Below are 19,378 nucleotides of genomic sequence, written 5' to 3' on the forward strand. Positions count from 1 at the left end.
CTCTCTCTGGATGCCGCACTCGGCAGGCCCTCTCTCTCTGGATGCCGCACTCGGCAGGCCCTCTCTCTCTGGATGCCGCACTCGGCAGGCCCTCTCTCTCTGGATGCCGCACTCGGCAGACCCTCTCTCTCTCTAGATGCCGCACTCGGCAGACCCTCTCTCTCTCTGGATGCCGCACTCGGCAGACCCTCTCTCTCTCTGGATGCCGCACTCGGCAGACCCTCTCTCTCTCTGGATGCCGCACTCGGCAGACCCTCTCTCTCTCTGGATGCCGCACTCGGCAGACCCTCTCTCTCTCTGGATGCCGCACTCGGCAGACCCTCTCTCTCTGGATGCCGCACTCGGCAGACCCTCTCTCTCTGGATGCCGCACTCGGCAGACCCTCTCTCTCTGGATGCCGCACTCGGCAGACCCTCTCTCTCTGGATGCCGCACTCGGCAGACCCTCTCTCTCTGGATGCCGCACTCGGCAGACCCTCTCTCTCTGGATGCCGCACTCGGCAGACCCTCTCTCTCTGGATGCCGCACTCGGCAGCCCCTCTCTCTCTCTTTGGATGCCGCACTCGGCAGCCCCTCTCTCTCTCTTTGGATGCCGCACTCGGCAGCCCCTCTCTCTCTCTTTGGATGCCGCACTCGGCAGCCCCTCTCTCTCTCTTTGGATGCCGCACTCGGCAGCCCCTCTCTCTCTCTTTGGATGCCGCACTCGGCAGCCCCTCTCTCTCTCTTTGGATGCCGCACTCGGCAGCCCCTCTCTCTCTCTTTGGATGCCGCACTCGGCAGCCCCTCTCTCTCTCTTTGGATGCCGCACTCGGCAGCCCCTCTCTCTCTCTTTGGATGCCGCACTCGGCAGCCCCTCTCTCTCTCTCTGGATGCCGCACTCGGCAGCCCCTCTCTCTCTCTCTGGATGCCGCACTCGGCAGCCCCTCTCTCTCTCTCTGGATGCCGCACTCGGCAGCCCCTCTCTCTCTCTCTGGATGCCGCACTCGGCAGCCCCTCTCTCTCTCTCTCTGGATGCCGCACTCGGCAGCCCCTCTCTCTCTCTCTCTGGATGCCGCACTCGGCAGCCCCTCTCTCTCTCTCTCTGGATGCCGCACTCGGCAGCCTCTCTCTCTCTCTCTCTCTCTGGATGCCGCATTCGGCAGCCCCTCTCTCTCTGGATGCCGCACTCGGCAGCCCCTCTCTCTCTGGATGCCGCACTCGGCAGCCCCTCTCTCTCTGGATGCCGCACTCGGCAGCCCCTCTCTCTCTGGATGCCGCACTCGGCAGCCCCTCTCTCTCTGGATGCCGCACTCGGCAGCCCCTCTCTCTCTGGATGCCGCACTCGGCAGCCCCTCTCTCTCTGGATGCCGCACTCGGCAGCCCCTCTCTCTCTGGATGCCGCACTCGGCAGCCCCTCTCTCTCTGGATGCCGCACTCGGCAGCCCCTCTCTCTCTGGATGCCGCACTCGGCAGCCCCTCTCTCTCTGGATGCCGCACTCGGCAGCCCCTCTCTCTCTGGATGCCGCACTCGGCAGCCCCTCTCTCTCTGGATGCCGCACTCGGCAGCCCCTCTCTCTCTGGATGCCGCACTCGGCAGCCCCTCTCTCTCTGGATGCCGCACTCGGCAGCCCCTCTCTCTCTGGATGCCGCACTCGGCAGCCCCTCTCTCTCTGGATGCCGCACTCGGCAGCCCCTCTCTCTCTGGATGCCGCACTCGGCAGCCCCTCTCTCTCTGGATGCCGCACTCGGCAGCCCCTCTCTCTCTGGATGCCGCACTCGGCAGCCCCTCTCTCTCTGGATGCCGCACTCGGCAGCCCCTCTCTCTCTGGATGCCGCACTCGGCAGCCCCTCTCTCTCTGGATGCCGCACTCGGCAGCCCCTCTCTCTCTGGATGCCGCACTCGGCAGCCCCTCTCTCTCTGGATGCCGCACTCGGCAGCCCCTCTCTCTCTGGATGCCGCACTCGGCAGCCTCTCTCTCTCTGGATGCCGCACTCGGCAGCCCCTCTCTCTCTGGATGCCGCACTCGGTAGCCCCTCTCTCTGGATGCCGCACTCGGCAGCCCCTCTCTCTGGATGCCGCACTCGGCAGCCCCTCTCTCTCTGGATGCCGCACTAGGCAGCCCCTCTCTCTCTGGATGCCGCACTCGGCAGCCCCTCTCTCTCTGGATGCCTCACTCGGCAGCCCCTCTCTCTCTCTGGATGCCGCACTCGCCGCACTCGGCAGCCTATGAGGTTCACAAATGATGCAACACCTCTGGGATTATGCAGGACACCACGAGCCATGTACTCCTCACAGCTGTGTGCTCCCCAGAGACCTTTACCCCTCGCGTCACCTGAGTTATTGCACAAGCCATCCTCCTCATGCAACACACACATCCTATTTCTAGCAGTAATTGTGGCTGACTGGAAGATGCAGAATCTTACGCTATTATATATGCACACTAATCAGCCAAAACATTAAAGCAGACTTCAACTCAGAACTTCCTCTCTGCTTTAAAAAGATAAGCAGTTAAACCATTAATGAAATTTTTTAAATGTTTTAGTTTGCTAAAAAAAAATAAAAAAAAAAATGTTACATCTCCAGAAAGTACAAAATTTAGCATCAGTGTTCAAGCCCAATTAATTATGGAAAAAACTAATATACCCGTATTTTTTGGACTATAAGACGCTCCTGACCATAAGATGCACCTAGATTTAGAGGACTAAAACCAGGGGAAAAAAAAATATACACTGTATACTAACCTGGTGCATCCATAGTGAAGGGGCATCTTGTGGATTTTGTCCCCTTTGTACCTTGTGTCTCCCTGTGTCCCCCATGTGTTCTCTTCTGCCCTCCTTGTGTCCTTCTCTATGCCCCTTTGTGTCCTCTGTCCCCCTTAGTCCTTGTGTCCTCTATGCCCCTTTGTCCTCCGTTTGTCCCCATTTCCTCCTCTGCATGTACACAGAACAGGAAGTAGAAATTGTCCTATTTCATGTAGGTTTCCTTGTCAAAAATCCTAAGTAAACCTAATGAGTGCAAAAATGTCTAAAAACTGCTTGGCAGTAGAGGTTTGCATTTAGGACAAATTGGCTGGCAGGGAAAGTGTTAAGAAGTCCCTAAGGCAGCCTTTCTCAACCTTTCTACCCTGGAGGAACCCTGCAAATAACTTTGGGATATCAGGGAACCCCTGCAAACAATTTTTGATCTCGAGGAACCCCTGCATTTATTTTGGAGAAGGCATGGTCTTTAAAAGTATGTGTGGTTGTTCCTTTCACTACCCCTATTACACTGCTACTCATTATACTGTCTCCTGACCCCCCAATTTTGTGATTCTTGTTGAGTATCACCTATTATAATGTGCTCTATTATACTTCCCCCACGATGGGAGAAAATGCCAATGAACCCTTGCAGAGTTCTCAAGGAACCCTGGTTGAGAAAGCCTGCCCTAAGGTAACTGTATTTTCTTCTTTTAAAGGTCTCCCCACCCCTTTTTACCAGTGTTGTATTTAGTTAACTGCAGGATAGTGGTAAAGTAAATAAATACAATTATTTTTTCTATATAAATAGTGTATGTGGGTGCCTTTTAAGTTTTTGGCCACAAGATGATGCTACACTTAAGACTTCCGTGCACTGTTTACAGTACTCAGGAATTAAAGTGAACCGAGCATCATTTTTAACACCCAGGGCAGCTCTATAGCAAATTAAAAATGCATTCTAAAAATGTGGTTTATTTAACAAAAAAACAAAAAAAAAAAAACTTTCATTTTACCTCTTTTTTTACATCTAAGGGTTAAAATAGCCACTTTGTCCATCCCTAAAGGGCTGAGCAGGAGATGGTGGAACACATAAGAAATCACCTCATTAGACTTAATTTACCACAAAGTACCCCATTGTACTTCAAACAGAAAACAGTTACAGTTGAAGAATTTCACACCTAGCCTGGACAATGCTAGTAAAATAGCAGGGGTTGAGTTTCTGAACAATGGCAGCCCTTGCAGCTATTTGAAGCCAGGAGCTGCTTGGATCCCTTTAAAGGAGTACTATCGATTAAAAGGTTTTTTTTTTGTTTGTTAATGCTGGATGTTAGGGCACACACTACCACAAGTACTAGGAGCAATTTACCTCCTCACACAGCTCTTCCTCTCTGCTGTAATATCCTCTGTTAGTTTTAGATACAAAAGTGTTGGGTTCACAGTAGGGACACAGTAGTGTCAGTAATGGCTGCGTAAGTGTTTACACAGAGGCGTGCGCCATTGCACACGGGGGAATCTGAAGACCTCCACACATACAAGGCTGATGTGCGGTGCACCACCAATTTACAATTCAAGTTGGGCCTGAAGAGAATATATATATGCATGCTGGAATCCCAGCGTTATAGGAAGTGCACTCCTATTAGGGACACCTGCATTTAACCCAATTGGTCTGGTTTGATTTTTAGGGGGGGGGGGGGGGGGGGCTGTTATATTGTGTCAACTTTTTTTGGTCGTTTTCCAACAAAAGTTGTTTGATAATTGTGCTGCATAAAGGACCGCTGTTGAGCATGTGTATAGAGCTTTATGCAAGAAGATCAACAGGGCTGCCAGACAGCTGGCATGGTTTACAAGGAAATATGCAGCCTCTAGATCTCCCTCACCTCGGGATCCCTTAACTATGCACGTTTATATTTCATAATTGCATGTGATGTCTGCAATAAACGGTCTTTATCAAACAATTTAAAGACAACCAGAAATACAAGGGAACAAAAATAAATGAAGCAAATGACGATCACCAATACAAATGACAGCCTCTTGTTATTTATGGGGACATATTGTGAACGCTGCGGCAAAATAAGCACATTCTTAAAAACGTATAAAGTTTGGTAGTCAAGACAGCAGGTGGTGTGCTGGGTGGCACATTAGCACATCTGAGATCCGCAAGTTGGTAGGGACAGCGCTATGGTCCTCTATGGAGGAACGCATGCGTAGTCCAGAAAAAAATGCTGTATCAATTTTTTTTTTTTTTTGCTTGACACTAAAACCGCACAATAATTTTCACAAGGCAGGTCATTTAAGCGCCAGACTTATAGGAGGATGAGCTGCAAGAAGGGATGGATAGTGTTAGGCATAGGGTAGCAGGAGGGTTAGATTTAGGAGTAACTAGGGGGACGGTTAGTGTTGGGTAGAAGGGAGGATCGGTGTGAGCGGTACAGTTGGTAAAGAGTTGGCAATGCCGATATTCTGCTAGTGACTTAACCCATCGCCTTTTTCACATGTATGCCGATTTTCAGTGGGCTGTCACTTATGCTAATTTCACACATTAACTGTTTGGGATTCAGACTCAATGGAAAGGGTCTAAAATGTTGTCTTGGGATACCATTCTTACAGCCCAGCTAAACCCTAAAATTAACAAGGCAAATTGCAGCAGTTATTTTCATTATTGTAAACTATAAGTATTAACTTTGGATCTGAATAATTTCACAATCCCATTGTGTAGCACTGCTTGCCTGCAGCTGTGCACCCATGCCTTCCTGTCTAGTTTCCCGTTAACATATTGAGATCTCACGGCTACAAGTTACATGGCCTTCAAGTCCAACCTACTACCGTAGATCTACAAAAATAACTTCCAGCACTTAGCAAGCGGGAAAAAAAAAAAGTAATGTACCTTAGAACATTGTTTCCAGTAATCATCCAAGGCTAGCTTCTTCCAGCCACCGGTAACATCAGTCCATAAACATTTTTTTTGTGGGTTTCTTCTGTTTTTGCAGCTTAAGGATGGCTTCTTTCAACTGCATGGAGAGCTCATTTGACTGCATGTCAGTTCACATCAAAATCTTCCACATGCGAGCACCACACCTCAAATCAACCTTAGGCCTTTTATCTGATTGAATATGACATAATGACGGACTTGCCCACACCTGCCCATGAAATACCCTTTGAGTCAAACATCCAAATTACTTTTGAGATCTGAAATGGAGTGATTGTGTTAAAAAAAAATGCTTTAGTTGCCTCACATTTTTTATGCAATTGTTTTGTTCACCCCACTGAATTAAATCTGAAAGTCCGCACTTCAACTGCATCTGAGGGGTTTCATTTTAAATCCATTGTGGTAGTGTGCAGAACCAAAACAACAAAAAAAGTTCCCTGTCCAAACATTTATGGACCTGACTATATGTCATTTATGACTTTGCTCTAGTGGGCAGTTAGTACCAGTGCTGGCACCTGCATAGCACTGCATGCTTAGTATGACTTATTTTAGAAGCATTTATAGTTACCCGGGGCTTCCTCCAGCCCCCTGTAGGCTGTGGCCTCCCCCGTGCTGCTCCATTGTCTCGCAGTAAGCTCAGACGATTACCCCAGTCGTGCTCAGTCATGCTCCACTGCGCATGCACGATCCCCTCTGCGCACCCGCCCCTCCATTATAAGTTAAATATATCATAAGAGACACGCACAGTGATATTTTAGAAGTGAAATGAAGTTTATTGGATTTACAGAAAATGCACAATAATTGTTTAAATAAAATTGTCATTTGATCGATTCCAAAACCTTTAGAACTAATTATTGGAACTAAAATTGGCTTGGTAAGCTCAGTAACCCCTGACCTACATACACAGGTGAATCCAATTATGAGAAAGTATTTAAAGGGGTCAATCGTAAGTTTCCCTCTTAATTTTCTCTAATGAGTAGCAACATGGGGGTCTCAAAACAACTCTCAAACTACCTTAAGACAGGCTGGCATACTTCAAAAATTAATATGGCGAGACACTTCCGTGAAGTTCACAGGGGAGATATGACTAGCTTCTCGTTTTGTGGTATCGAAAGAGTTATGCCATCCCACAGAAGTGGAAAACTATATAAAAAGATTACTGCGAAGAGAAGCTATGTGGATCTTTGAATTGAGTACTAGAACTCCACACGGTTTAAATGCCAGATGGGATCTTGCCACTATCACTTGACTTTGTATTTTCTGACTGTGTATTTTTGTTCTTATAGGTCAGATTTGAGAACATTGTCTTTTGTTTTTATCTTGCATCCATGTAGTTTTATCTATTGTACATTTACATACGTGTTTTAACCTTGCTCCAGCCCAAATGACTCCCTGTTTGGGTGGGACCCATGGGCGGGCATTTTGCATACATACATACATACATACCTCTACTTATATGCCTAGATGGTCATTATCTTGTTAGCTATGATTAAGGATTGTTAGTCCGAAACATGTCAGCTATCTGATGTTTGCCCTGGATGTTTTTGGATATATCCAACAATAAAAGGAACTCTTCACTGACACGTGCGCACCCTCTTTGCCCATCTTGCTGCAGATGGAGTCACTGTGCTGTTCAACCATTTGGCACACTGTACACAAGGAGATCCTGTATGTGAGAATGATGCAGAGGATGCCTTTTCTCAGCCCACAGCACAAACCGAGCCGCTTGAGGTATGAAGCACATTTAGACAAGCCAGCATCATTTTGGAATAAGGTGCTGTGGACTATAATTGAGTTATTTGGGCATTATAAGGGGTGTTATGCATGGAGGAGAGAGAACACAGCATTCCAAGAAAAACACCTGCTACCTACAGTAAAATATGGTGGTGGTTCCACCATGCAGTGGAGCTGTGTGGCCAGTGCAGGGACTGGGAATCTTGTCAAAGTTGAGGGACGCATGGATTCCACTCAGTATGAGCATATTCTGGAGACCAATGTCCAGGAATCAGTGACAAAGCTGAAGCTGCGCCAGGGCTGGATCTTTCAACAAGACAACGACCCTAAACACTGCTCAAAATCCACTAAGACATTAATGCAGAGGAACAAGTACAACGTTCTGGAATGGCCATCTCAGTCCCCAGACCTGAATATAATTGAAAATCTGTAGTGCGAGTTCGAGAGAGCGGTCCAGTCTCGGAAGCCATCAAACCTGAATGAACTAGAGAGGTTTTGTAAAGAGGAATTGTCCAAAATACCTTCAACCGGAATCAAGCCTCTCATTGAAACCTACAGGAAGCATTTAGAGGCTGTAATTTCTGCATAAGAAGGATCTACTAAATATTGATTTAATTTATATTTGTGGTGCCCAAATTTAGGCCTAAACTGCCTAATTTTGTTTAAACAATTATTGCACACTTTCTGTAAATCCAATAAACTTAATTTGACTTCTCAAATATCACTGTCTCCTATATGATATATTTAACTGACATTTTTTATCGCAACAACCAACGATTTATACAGGAAAATCATGACATTTAACAAAAGGTTGCCCAAAATTTCGCATCCCACTGTATGTATTATACTGCCCACAGTTTATTTTTGTGATCTTTCTACAGTACAAATAAAATAAAATTCCTTAGCATTTCCCATATTAACTGTGGCTATTTTGAAGCCAATCCTGATGTAATTTCCTTCCTTACTCTCCTCTGGCTGATTTGCCCGCCCTTTACTATAGAAAGTGCATTGTCTCAGCATGAGAAATATTGGCCAGTCAGAGAGGAACAGAAGTGTGGGAGGGGAAAACAGGAGGGAAAAAGGCTTCAGCCAATCAGGCTGCATTAGTTAAGGCTGAGCGGTATTAGAGAAGCAAAAAAGTACAACCCAGCATGCTCTGCAACTTCCTTTTTGTGTACCAAATTGTGTGTACTAAATAAGAGTCAGGTAAACTGGGGAATGATCAGTTATCAACAAGTAATTATGATTTTAACTTTTGGATTGCCTGGTTAGCATCCTTATTACTTGTTTACCAGCTTAAAATAAAGAATTGATTTTTGATTTTATGCCCGACAGTTACACTTTAAAAAAGGAAATAAAAATGGTAGCCTCCATTTCCCACTCACTTCAAGTCTCCTTTAAAATTTAGCAGGAGATGGATAATTACCCAGTACCCACCCCCAGAATGTCTGAATCATTTGACAGACTTGGTAAAGGAAACCTGTCCTTCTGCTGACTGAGCAGTCTAGTTATGCATACCATTATTCCAGCAAACCATCTTGATATTTTAGCCTCCAACGGAAGTTCTAAAATTCATTCAAAACGGATCATTTCTAAAAGCCTGTATTGCCTTTTCATATGAAGACCCTGGCTGTTCCAACATGTATTTTGCTTACAAAAAAGTTTCACGATTATACCATTTGTTTCTATAAAAATCTGATTGGACATGTTGGAAAAATCTGGGTGTAAAAGAAAATACGATTAGATGAAAATTGAAAGAAATGTTTCAAAGAATGAAAAAAGAAGCAAAGAGAGTAGGCATTTTTTTTAATCATAGTAGTTGTGCATTTATTTTCTTTTTGATTTGGAGCCCTGAAATGATTATTTTTGCAGAACAAACCTATTTTTATAAAAAAAAAAAAAAAAAAAAAAAAAAAAAAAGTTAAATTAGAAAGAATTAGCATTTTAATTGATGAAGATTTAGTGGTAGTGGAGGTAGGTGAGTACATGTGTATGGTCAGTGAGGTTGCAGGAGGCATGGTGTAATTGAGCTTATGAATTCAGGTTTGCATATTTGTATCTCTTTTTTCCACCAAAGGTTTAACTTTTTCAAGTAAAAGCCGAAAAGCTTCATTATTCATCCTCAAGGTCTTGGTTGTTCTTCAATTCTTGTAGAAGCCTTACATGAGAATACTTGTCTTTATTCTGCAACCAATTCTTTGCCCACAGTGTTTTCAGTTTCTCCTCGTCCAGTAGGGTCCACAGATAAAGTGTAAAGGCTATACAAAGCTCTTATTACAGCCATTTCTTCCTATTCCGTCTGAGGAAAAAGAGCGGGGAAACTCTGCAAAAACATCTCCAAATACAAAACTTTGATCCAATTTCTTCTTCCCAACTATTTCTTCATATTCAAAATAGTTTTTCTGAAGAAAAAAAAAATTGAACATACGTACAGTGCTCAGCATAAATGAGTACACCCCACTACATTTATCAGAAAACCTCTAGTTTCCTTTCAGGATCAATATTTTCTATGAGATACTGTACTATAAAAATTCTCACACAAATGTGGGCTATTGCTTGCAAACAAGATTTGTTATTTTGCACACACAAAAAAGTGATTTTTCCCCAACAAAATCATTCAAGCCCATGTTGCAAAAAAGGAGTACAGCCCAATTATAGTCTTAGGAGAAAAGCCACACTTAAGACTACAAAATTCTAATTAACAGGCATTCAACCACAGGTGAGAGTCTAATGATTCATGTAAGAGAGGTGTCCAGCAGAGTCAGCAATGGCTTCACATGGAACAGAAAAAAAAAAAATCTGACAAGGAATCATTACTTTATACAAAAAAGGTGAGGGCAACAAGAAGATCAGCAAAGCTGTCAAACTACTGTAGCAAAAGTGATCCAAAAAAGTAAGAAAGATGGAAGTGCAACCATCTTACAGAGACATCCAGGCCATCCACGGAAGTTAAAATCTCGACAGCAGAGTCTTCTGATGAGAAGGGTTGAGGAAAAATCGCCATGCAAGTTCACCTCAGTTAGCTAAAGCAGTAGAAAGCCAAACTGGAGTGACCGTTTCCTGTGACACCATACGGAGGACACTGCAGAAGAATAGAAAAATGGCATGCACGGGTGTAGTCCACGAAGGAAGCCGGTCCTAAAGCATATGCACAAAAAAGCACGCCTAGAATTGGCTAGGGCACATGCTGAAAAAGATGACTACTGGGGCTCTATACTCTGGAGTAATGAGACAGAGATCACTGTTTTTAGAACTAATGGTTTCACAACTGTATGGGTCGTAAAGGTGAGGATTTCAAAGAACAATGCATGGTGCCTACAGTGAAACATGATGGAAGTGTCCTTATGTGGGGTTGAATTTCATTGACGGTATCATGAACTCAACAACATACTGCTCTATACTGAGGAAGAAGATGCTGCAATCACTCCGTGCACTTGGTAGTCATGCACTTTTCCAACATGACATTAACCAAAACACACATCTAACGCTACTGTTGCATTTCTGAAGAACAGGGTGAAGGTGATTGAATGGCCAAGTATGTCTCCTGATCTGAACCCGATCGAACACCTGTGGGGAATTCTGAAGTGACAATCCAGCATCCAGGCTCTAAGAGGTTATGCTTGAAAAGAATGGGTAAAAGATGTTGCAATGTCGCCAACGTGTTCATCCCATGCCTAGAAGACTTGGTGCTGTCCTTAATCACGGTGGTCATACAAAATACTAGATGTAGTAGTTTTTGTTGTGGAGTGTATTCATTTTTGCTTAAAACAAACAATTTGAGTAAAACTGAAGATTTTGTGATCCAAGTTATATTAACCTTAATTTCTGGTTCTGGGAGTTAAACAAGCGTTCAATAAAACAGCCTTGTGAAAACTTTGGAAATTGTTCTTTTGTTCATTGAGCTACTGATTAAATTTGTACTTTTTAAAGGGGGTGTACTCATTTATGTGGAGCATTAGGGGGGGGGGGGGGGGGATGTATTACAGTGTATGGGCACCATTAGACCTGAGGTTCTGAGACAAATCCTCCGGTCTTGTCTAAGGGGAAGGGGGCACCCCTCAGCACAGACCTGAGGTTTCTTAAACTCAGTTTTTAGAAACAAACAAAAAAAAAACAAAACAAAAAAACAAAAAAAAACACATTCACATAGAATGGGCACTAGAACTCTCCCCCCCCCCCCCCCCCCCTTAAAAAAAAAAAAAAAAAAAAAGTAAAAAGAAAAAAGCTACAAGGAACATAAGGGTTATATCAATTACAGTACACGGGTTTAATAGAAATCTCGTACAGAGGCATCTCTTACCTTCGAGAATCCTGGTATAGCCTGACTTTGCGAAGACTTCAACGTAATGGCCTGGATGCAACCGGCATGTCCACTTCCTCTTTAACACATTTCCCGCCACTTGCACCTGAAGGCCTAATGGAAGGGGCAGGGCTTCCAGAGATACGGTCTATTAGACTACAGCCTCCCACCCAGAAGCAAGCACTGACCTTCCCACCTTTCACCAAACGATCACCCTGCCACAGAGTCTCTCCTGCAGCACGAGTGCCACCATTATGGAAAACCTTCACCCACCAGGAAAGCAGACAAATACATTGTCATCTCACAAAACTCACCAGCACTACAAATATGGGATTAAAGGGACACTTAAGTCAAACAAAAATAATGAGTTTGACTCACCTAGGGCTTCCAATAGCCCCCTGCAGCTGTCCGGTGCCCTCGCCATCTCTCTCCGATCCTCCTGGCCCCGCCGGCAGCCACTTCCTGTTTCGGTGACAGGAGCTGACAGGCTGGGGACGCGAGTGATTCTTCGCGTTCCCAGACACATTAGCACCCTCTATGCTGCTATATGGTATATGATATATGCTATAGCAGCATAGATGGCGCTATTGTGGCCAGGAACGCAAAGAATCACTCGCGTCCCCAGCCTGTCAGCTGCTGTCACCGAAACAGGAAGTGGCTGCCGGCGGGGCCAGGAGGATCGGAGGGAGATGGCGAGGGCACCGGACAGCTGCAGGGGGCTATTGGAAGCCCTAGGCGAGTCAAACTCATTTTTTTTGTTTGACTTAAGTGTCCCTTTAAGGGTCTAGAAGGATAAAAGGAGGAAGAAAAAAAAATTCTTGCTTGCCAGGTGCTTAAAATATTTTTTATTGATAAGCTATGAACAATCTCTTACGTAAGAACATCTTATTCATGGCTATGGTTTCTACTGTACTTCAGTTATCCTGGTAAAGATAGTCAGGCATGTGCTTCCCACTTTGGTTGTCACATGATCACACATCATTGATCTGCACACCAGCCTTAACATTTCAAATCACATTGCCATATATGCGCCATATTTTATAACTTTCCAGGTCTATTGGGGTTCTCTGCTCCTAGATCCCTTTATCTGGCCTAGCTTCAACTGAAATTCCATGTTGCAATGACATCCATGCTACGCCTTTTTTTTTTTTTTTTTTTTTTAATTTTTTTTTTTTTTTTTTAAACATTACAAATTTTACTTTTCAGTTGGCAACCTGGTGCGCCTGTTTTAGTATTTACGCTTAAAGGACTTCCGAGGCCAAAATTAATAAAATCACACTGTACCTTTTTATTATCATAATCCACGTAGGACGTCCTGCCCGTCCTCCGCTCCTTTCCGCCATCAATGCAGGTTTTTCCGTTTCCCTATGGCTTGGCCCGACCCCACCGAAGGGGTCGCATCGATTCCACCTGTAAGATGGCCGCCGCCATGCTCCGCGGCTGCGCAGTACGCTTTGCCGCCAGCGCGACTGCGCAGCCTATTGCCCTACACTTGGGGAGCATGCCGGGACCTAATACGCGGCGGAAGGCGGGCAATAGGCTGCGCAGTCGCGCTAGCGGCAAAGCGTAGTGCGCAGCCGCGGAGCATGGCGGCGGCCATCTTACAGGTGGAATCGATGCGACCCCTTCGGTGGGGTCGGGCCAAGCCATAGGGGAACGGAAAATCCTGCATTGATGGCGGGACAGAGCGGAGGACGGGCAGGACGTCCTCCGTGGATTCTGATCATAAAAAGGTACAGTGTGATTTTATTAAATTTGGCCTCGGAAGTCCTTTAAAGAGCTGTGGAGGAGCAATCACCTGCAATAATCTGCAAAGTAACACGCCCACTAGGCATTTTGCCATAGCAGTCCTGTGGAAAGGATATTACCGTTTCGGCAGATAAACCATAGCAAAACATTTGAAAAGATTGCAGACTCATTGCCAGTCTGTAGATCTAAAACCAAGGGGGCTGGTTTTTATACATCACTTCAATAGTCTTCCATGCTTCTCAGAAAGGACACACTCGTGGCTCCTATTGTTTCCAACTGAAGTCACACTGGATGGCTATACCTTAAAAAGGTGTATGTGACATGAAATAGACATGTGTATGTACAGTGCCAAGCACACAAATAACTAGGCTGTGTTCCTTTTTTTCTTTCTCTGCCTGAAAAAGTTAATCAGGTATGCAAGTGACAGCTTCTGTCCGGGTTGGTACCGGGTCAGACTATAGTATGACCCTCACTGATAAGTAATTACAGCCATAAAACACTTTCCTGTCAGTAAATGGCTTCTGAGAACAGGAAAGAGATTAAAAAAAAGAAAAAAAAGTCAATATTTCAGAGATATTAGCTCTGACCTACTTCAGTGAAGAGGTCATAGAGCAGAGACAATGAAACCATGTAAAAAAAAAATAAAAAAAATAAAGTCATTTTTAGGAGACTGAGGATAGATACAATTGTTTTTCTCATGGGATGTCCTAAAACAAAACAAAAAAGCAAAAACACCTGGACTGAGAGAAAAGGCATAACTACAACTCATGGGGCTCCTAGCAAAACTTTGATTGAGCCTCACAACCAGGGGGCCCATCTTACAAGGTTCATAAAAGAAGTGAGGCCGTCATAATCCTCACATCCACAACTAGTGTAGCCACAAATAACACCTGATCTGAAGGATGGACCCCTCCATCATAGGGAGTGAAGAAGTAGTTGCGGCCCCCTTACAGCTCCGAATACTGCTTGCTTGGTAGTAGGAACACAAGTGTTATTTCCCACACTGCAATGAGGTTAACAGACAGCAAACTGTCAGGACCATGGTCATGACATCACACTTTGATGATCTGGTTGAGAAAAGGTAAAGATTGCCCATTCCTCTTTAACCCCCTTGGCAACTCTAAAGGGAGATTGAACGCTGTCATGACGACAGCCAGCGATCTCACCAGGAGGAAGTAGAGCCTCGGAGGAGAGGAAGAAGAATGGCGGCCGACGTTGGGATCCCTGGGAAGTATGTAGAAACGCTCCCGCTGGGTGCATTGCTCTGCATAGAGCCTCCGGCGGCTACCCCGAGCAGAGGTCAGGATTAACGCTCTTAGCTGTGGTTTTCCACCATGACCCTAGCTCGGTATTATACCGCCAAGGAGGTGAAAGTAAACCGGAGAAGAAGAAAAATAAAAATAAAAATGAATAAAATAAAAGAATGTAACCAGGGGATTCCGGCAGCCCTCTTCAGACGGCTCGGTCCCTGGTTGTCCTCCACCTCCTGGATCCTCCACAATTCAGTCCGGTAATCCTGCTAATCAATGCAGCATGCGCGGCCTACCTGCATGTGTGTGCCTAGTTGCCGGGAGCATACTCTACCTGTGCGCAAGTGCCAAACGCTCCCAGCTGCAAAAGTGCGTGCTGCCGGACTGCGCCGACTGACGGGGATTACCGGACTGAATTGTGGAAGATCCAGGCAGGGATAGAGGACGGCGAGTGACTGAGCAGCCTGAAAAAGGCTGGAGAAAGCCCCAGGTATGTATAAAACATTTTTCTTTTCATTCATCTTAGGCACTCTAAGCCAAATGGCACAGCACCACAATTACATTTAAAACATTTTGCGAATACCCATTAAACCTTAGTGTCCTGGGTCTTTTCAATCCACTATTTACAACTGCAGCTGAGGATTTAAGAAGGTGATGAAGGTTTATGCCAATCGGCATCCTAGGCAGCAATTCGAATAGCCAAGTTTCGGTTCACTAACATCTCTCTTGGAAAGAATTCTGTGCACGATCCTAAAAAGAATGTCTCTGAACTTCAGAATTGCCCTTGTCTTCACGATACTCCCAACAAGTCAATGTTGTCAAGGTTTCCCTAGCATTAAATCAGTATTGCTAGCCAATTTAACACAGCCGATTCACCTCAGGGCTGGCACACACTACGAGGTTTTCTAAGCGCTTTGTGATTTTAAATGCTCCGGCTAATGTTATCCTGTGAGTGTTCACACTGGATCGATGTAATATTGTAAAAATCCCCCATAGCATTGCATTAGCAAGAGTTTTCAAAATCTCTAGCGTTTAAAAAGCTCTTGTAGTGTGCACCAGTCCTCAGAAATTTTTCAGACATAACATTCTATGGACTGGAGCTGAGAAAACCTGTCCACAATTACTGCCTCTAACTTGACTTTAGTAATTAACGCAAGGGATCGATACATACACTACATGATACATATATAGACATAGGACTGTGGTAGGGATTAGATGGGGAGCCCCTCTTAGGGACAGTTAGTGACAAGACAATATACCATGTACAGCGCTGTGTAATATGTCAGCGCTATATAAATACTTGAATAAAAAGGGATCAATAACTGCTCAAGAGCCTAGATTGAGAAATTCCACATTTTCATAGTTACTGTACAATAATAAATAAAATCCACTCTGGTGCCAAAGAAGAAAAAAAACACAGATTCCCTTTAAAATACAACAAGTCATTCAGGTGACTGGAAGCAGCGTACTCAGAATAAAAAAAAAAAATCCATAAGACTCCAAAGTAATACAGTATCATCTCTTTATAACAAACATTTGGGTACAGTGAACTACCTCTCCAGGTCTGTATAATAAACCTTTTTAGGCCCCTACATGACGCTGACTCCAGTAAACAGTGGGCGGAGCATGCGTCATGTCAGTGTGACACCCATGGTCGGCTGCTCTGTTCAGGCTGGCTGCAAGAGAGTTGATGCCTGATAATATTTGTAAGACAAGAAGAATGGCACCGGTGCTGGATATACAGTACTGTACAAAACAGCAGAGGATGCAGCGTTCCCACTTTCACCGATAAAAGTATCGTCACACTCCTCCCACGTGATTGTACGCACTCCCGGGTATTTCTTCCCTTGTAGCGATGACACTCCTGGTAGCCTGTGGAGTACAGTACAGGCCACTTGTAGTGCAGATCAGAGAGGGACTACTCCCTGCAAAACTAAGGAGAGTGCCAAGTTCCCCCGTGGAGGTATCAGAGCCATTTGCATTACAGGTGAGTGGCTTATGATTGGCTGCATTTTTGAGAGGCTTCATGATTGACTCAAGTGTGAGCAGAAAGTTTTCAAGAACACCTCCTGCAAGTCCCACCCACAGAGGTATCGGAGCCACTCACAAGCAGCGAGTGGCTGCCTCTATTCAGGGCCAGCTGCAATTTTTAAGGAGCCCTGGATACTGTACAAGAGATTTGTCCCGCCTGGCTATGCAGCCCTAAGGTATATACTGTATAACCTTGTAGTCCATTAAACGTGCCAGTGCTTGTACTGTACCTCCAATGGGTGGACAGAGTTGCTCCTTTGCAGCAAAGAATGCATCAGGGCATGCTGGGCCATTTTTTCGACACATTTGATATAAAACCAGTTTTCCTGATGCCTTGGAGTTTACCATAACGAGATTATACTGTAGTACTCACACAGGGCCCCTGCAAAGTAGAGGCAGTGGAACGCATTGACCTATTCAGTCGGTGTATTCCTTTCTGTGTACAATTCAACCTCACCAGCAACCCCTCTCCGTGATCGGGCAGAGTGTATAGGAGAACACACGTGTCGCTGGGTCACGGAAAACATGCCATGCAATGAACAATACAGAGCTGTACACTCATTCATCGACTACATCTAGCATACACTGCAGCACACGTGCAACACCGCCGGGAATAACCAAATTATCAGAAGCTGCCGGTTCATTGGAGAAGATTGCCCCTGCCGTGTCTACATTGAATTCGTTAATTGGCAACCTGCATACATTTTGCAACAACTTCAAATTATTAGCATCTCATGGATTATCAAAAGTTGGCCATAACCAGAACCATTACTTCTATACAGGGTGTTCTTAGCTTAAAGCGGATCCGAGATGAAAAACTAAATATAACAAGTAGCTTGTCTATATTATCAAGTTTAGCTAGTTTACACAGCAAATCTAGCTGCAAACAGCTTCAACAGCTACATGCTTATTTATTCCTGTGAAACAATGACTGTGGCCATGTTCTGTTCGTCACATTACACACAGGCAAGCTGCAACTGCATCGCCAGCCCTCAGCTCACTCCCCTCTCCTGCGCCCCTCTGAAATCTCTGGCTAGTAACCTCCTCCTGTCCAGACTGAGCTCCCATAAGCCCTTGCTACATGAAGTGCCAAGGCAAGGCTTGTTTAGTTTAGGGAATTACAGTATTAAAACAAAACAAAAATAAGTATTGGGCTTGAGGAATGCCTTATAAACTATATGAAAGGAACACAATTATGCAATGAGTAAAAAAGTTTATCTCGGACCCACTTTTTAACTATACTGCAGAGAAATGTTTACTATCTAGATCCATCCAAAACAAGGGCAGGGCTCTCTCCCACTATTGGGGCTTAAGGCAGGGAACACACTTGTCTTTCAGATTTCTGCACAGCTGCTAATGTAATCGATGCAAAAAACTGACAAAATGTGCAGAATGTCAGATTTTTATCTGCATGTGAAAAAATCATTGTGAACTAGCCCATTGATTCTCAGTTTTCCATGCAGAAAACGCGCACGAAAACAGTAAAGTGTGTTCCCAGCCTGAAGTTTGCTCTACATTCTGATCATGTTAGATTTGTCACTGTTATTACTATGTCTACCAGTACTGTACCACTATCTATATTATGTGTATACCATTGTCTGTATTCGGTGCCCCATGTCTGTTTCGTACTCTGTAAGAAACCCCAACATAGTCAGTGGTGCTGTACTAACATACTCAAAGGATCTGTGAAGCGGTAAAGTCTGAAGTGTTGCTGCTACTGTGGCAAAGAAGCCTCTATCACTGCAGACTGGTAACCAGGCCCCATCATCCATGGAGTTCTCCTACATTTACTATATGGCAGCCAAATTGACTAGCTTTGTCAAGCTTGGAAGCAGAGCTCTAAAATCTCTCATGTGATATTCACCATTTTTCCCTGAAAACAAAACAAAGAAAAAAAAAACAAAACACAAAAACAAAAGCCACTCACCGTTAAATCTATTTGTTGTAATAGACTTGCTATACACCAGCGGTTCTGGATGCTTGTCCAGCTTACAGGGGCGAAAAGCGATCATTTGCATATACAGTAGTGGTGCATTGTGGGCAACTACAAATAGCTGGATTATTGCAAATGTCCTGTTTTAAGAAGGCAAATTTCACCAAGCATTGCTTATTAGTAGGAGGGCTTTTCGGCCTCTTATCCCCCTATACATTCCTAGTGGTTTGGGTCACCCCGAGCTGCTTGGTTACTCTGTTGCAATAAAGGATAAGGCAAGAAGTAAAAAAACCAGAATGGAGCCTAACCAATAGATGCACATTTTTCAATGAAATCCGAGGCTAGAAATAGGAATATCATAAACATACCAACTCCCTAGTGATCAAAAATGGGAAAAAAGTGAGGGGAGAGCGAAAGAAGACACACATGGCAGTTACCTAGTTCAGCTTGAATGAGCTTGTTAAAATACCAGCAAAGTGACTAGGAACAGTTCCAGTTTTAAAGTTCTATGTTTTAAATTGTATTTTATAGAACATTTGAAGCTATGCATGAAAAAGCTTAAAGTGGACCTGAACTCTTGCACAGGACATCAGGAAAACAGAAATGCACCCTGTATGTATTTAGAAAGTTTTGCCTATCCCCCCCCCCCCCCCCCCACCCTTATCTGTGACTAATCCCCACTGTAATTTGATCGCCACCCTATGTCAGCTGAATGCCACAGCAAATAAGCTCATTTGAAAA

The 19,378-nt window shown here is 44.7% G+C and overlaps 1 protein-coding gene across 2 annotated transcripts in view; it reads right to left on the reverse strand.

The window, feature by feature from the left end:
* Nucleotides 1-19,378, reverse strand: part of CCNT2 (cyclin T2) — a 79,597-nt gene that overhangs the window by 30,507 nt on the left and 29,712 nt on the right. The window lies entirely within an intron of this gene.

The sequence above is a fragment of the Hyperolius riggenbachi genome, chromosome 7 (assembly GCF_040937935.1).
Source record: "Hyperolius riggenbachi isolate aHypRig1 chromosome 7, aHypRig1.pri, whole genome shotgun sequence".
Taxonomy (NCBI): domain Eukaryota; kingdom Metazoa; phylum Chordata; class Amphibia; order Anura; family Hyperoliidae; genus Hyperolius; species Hyperolius riggenbachi.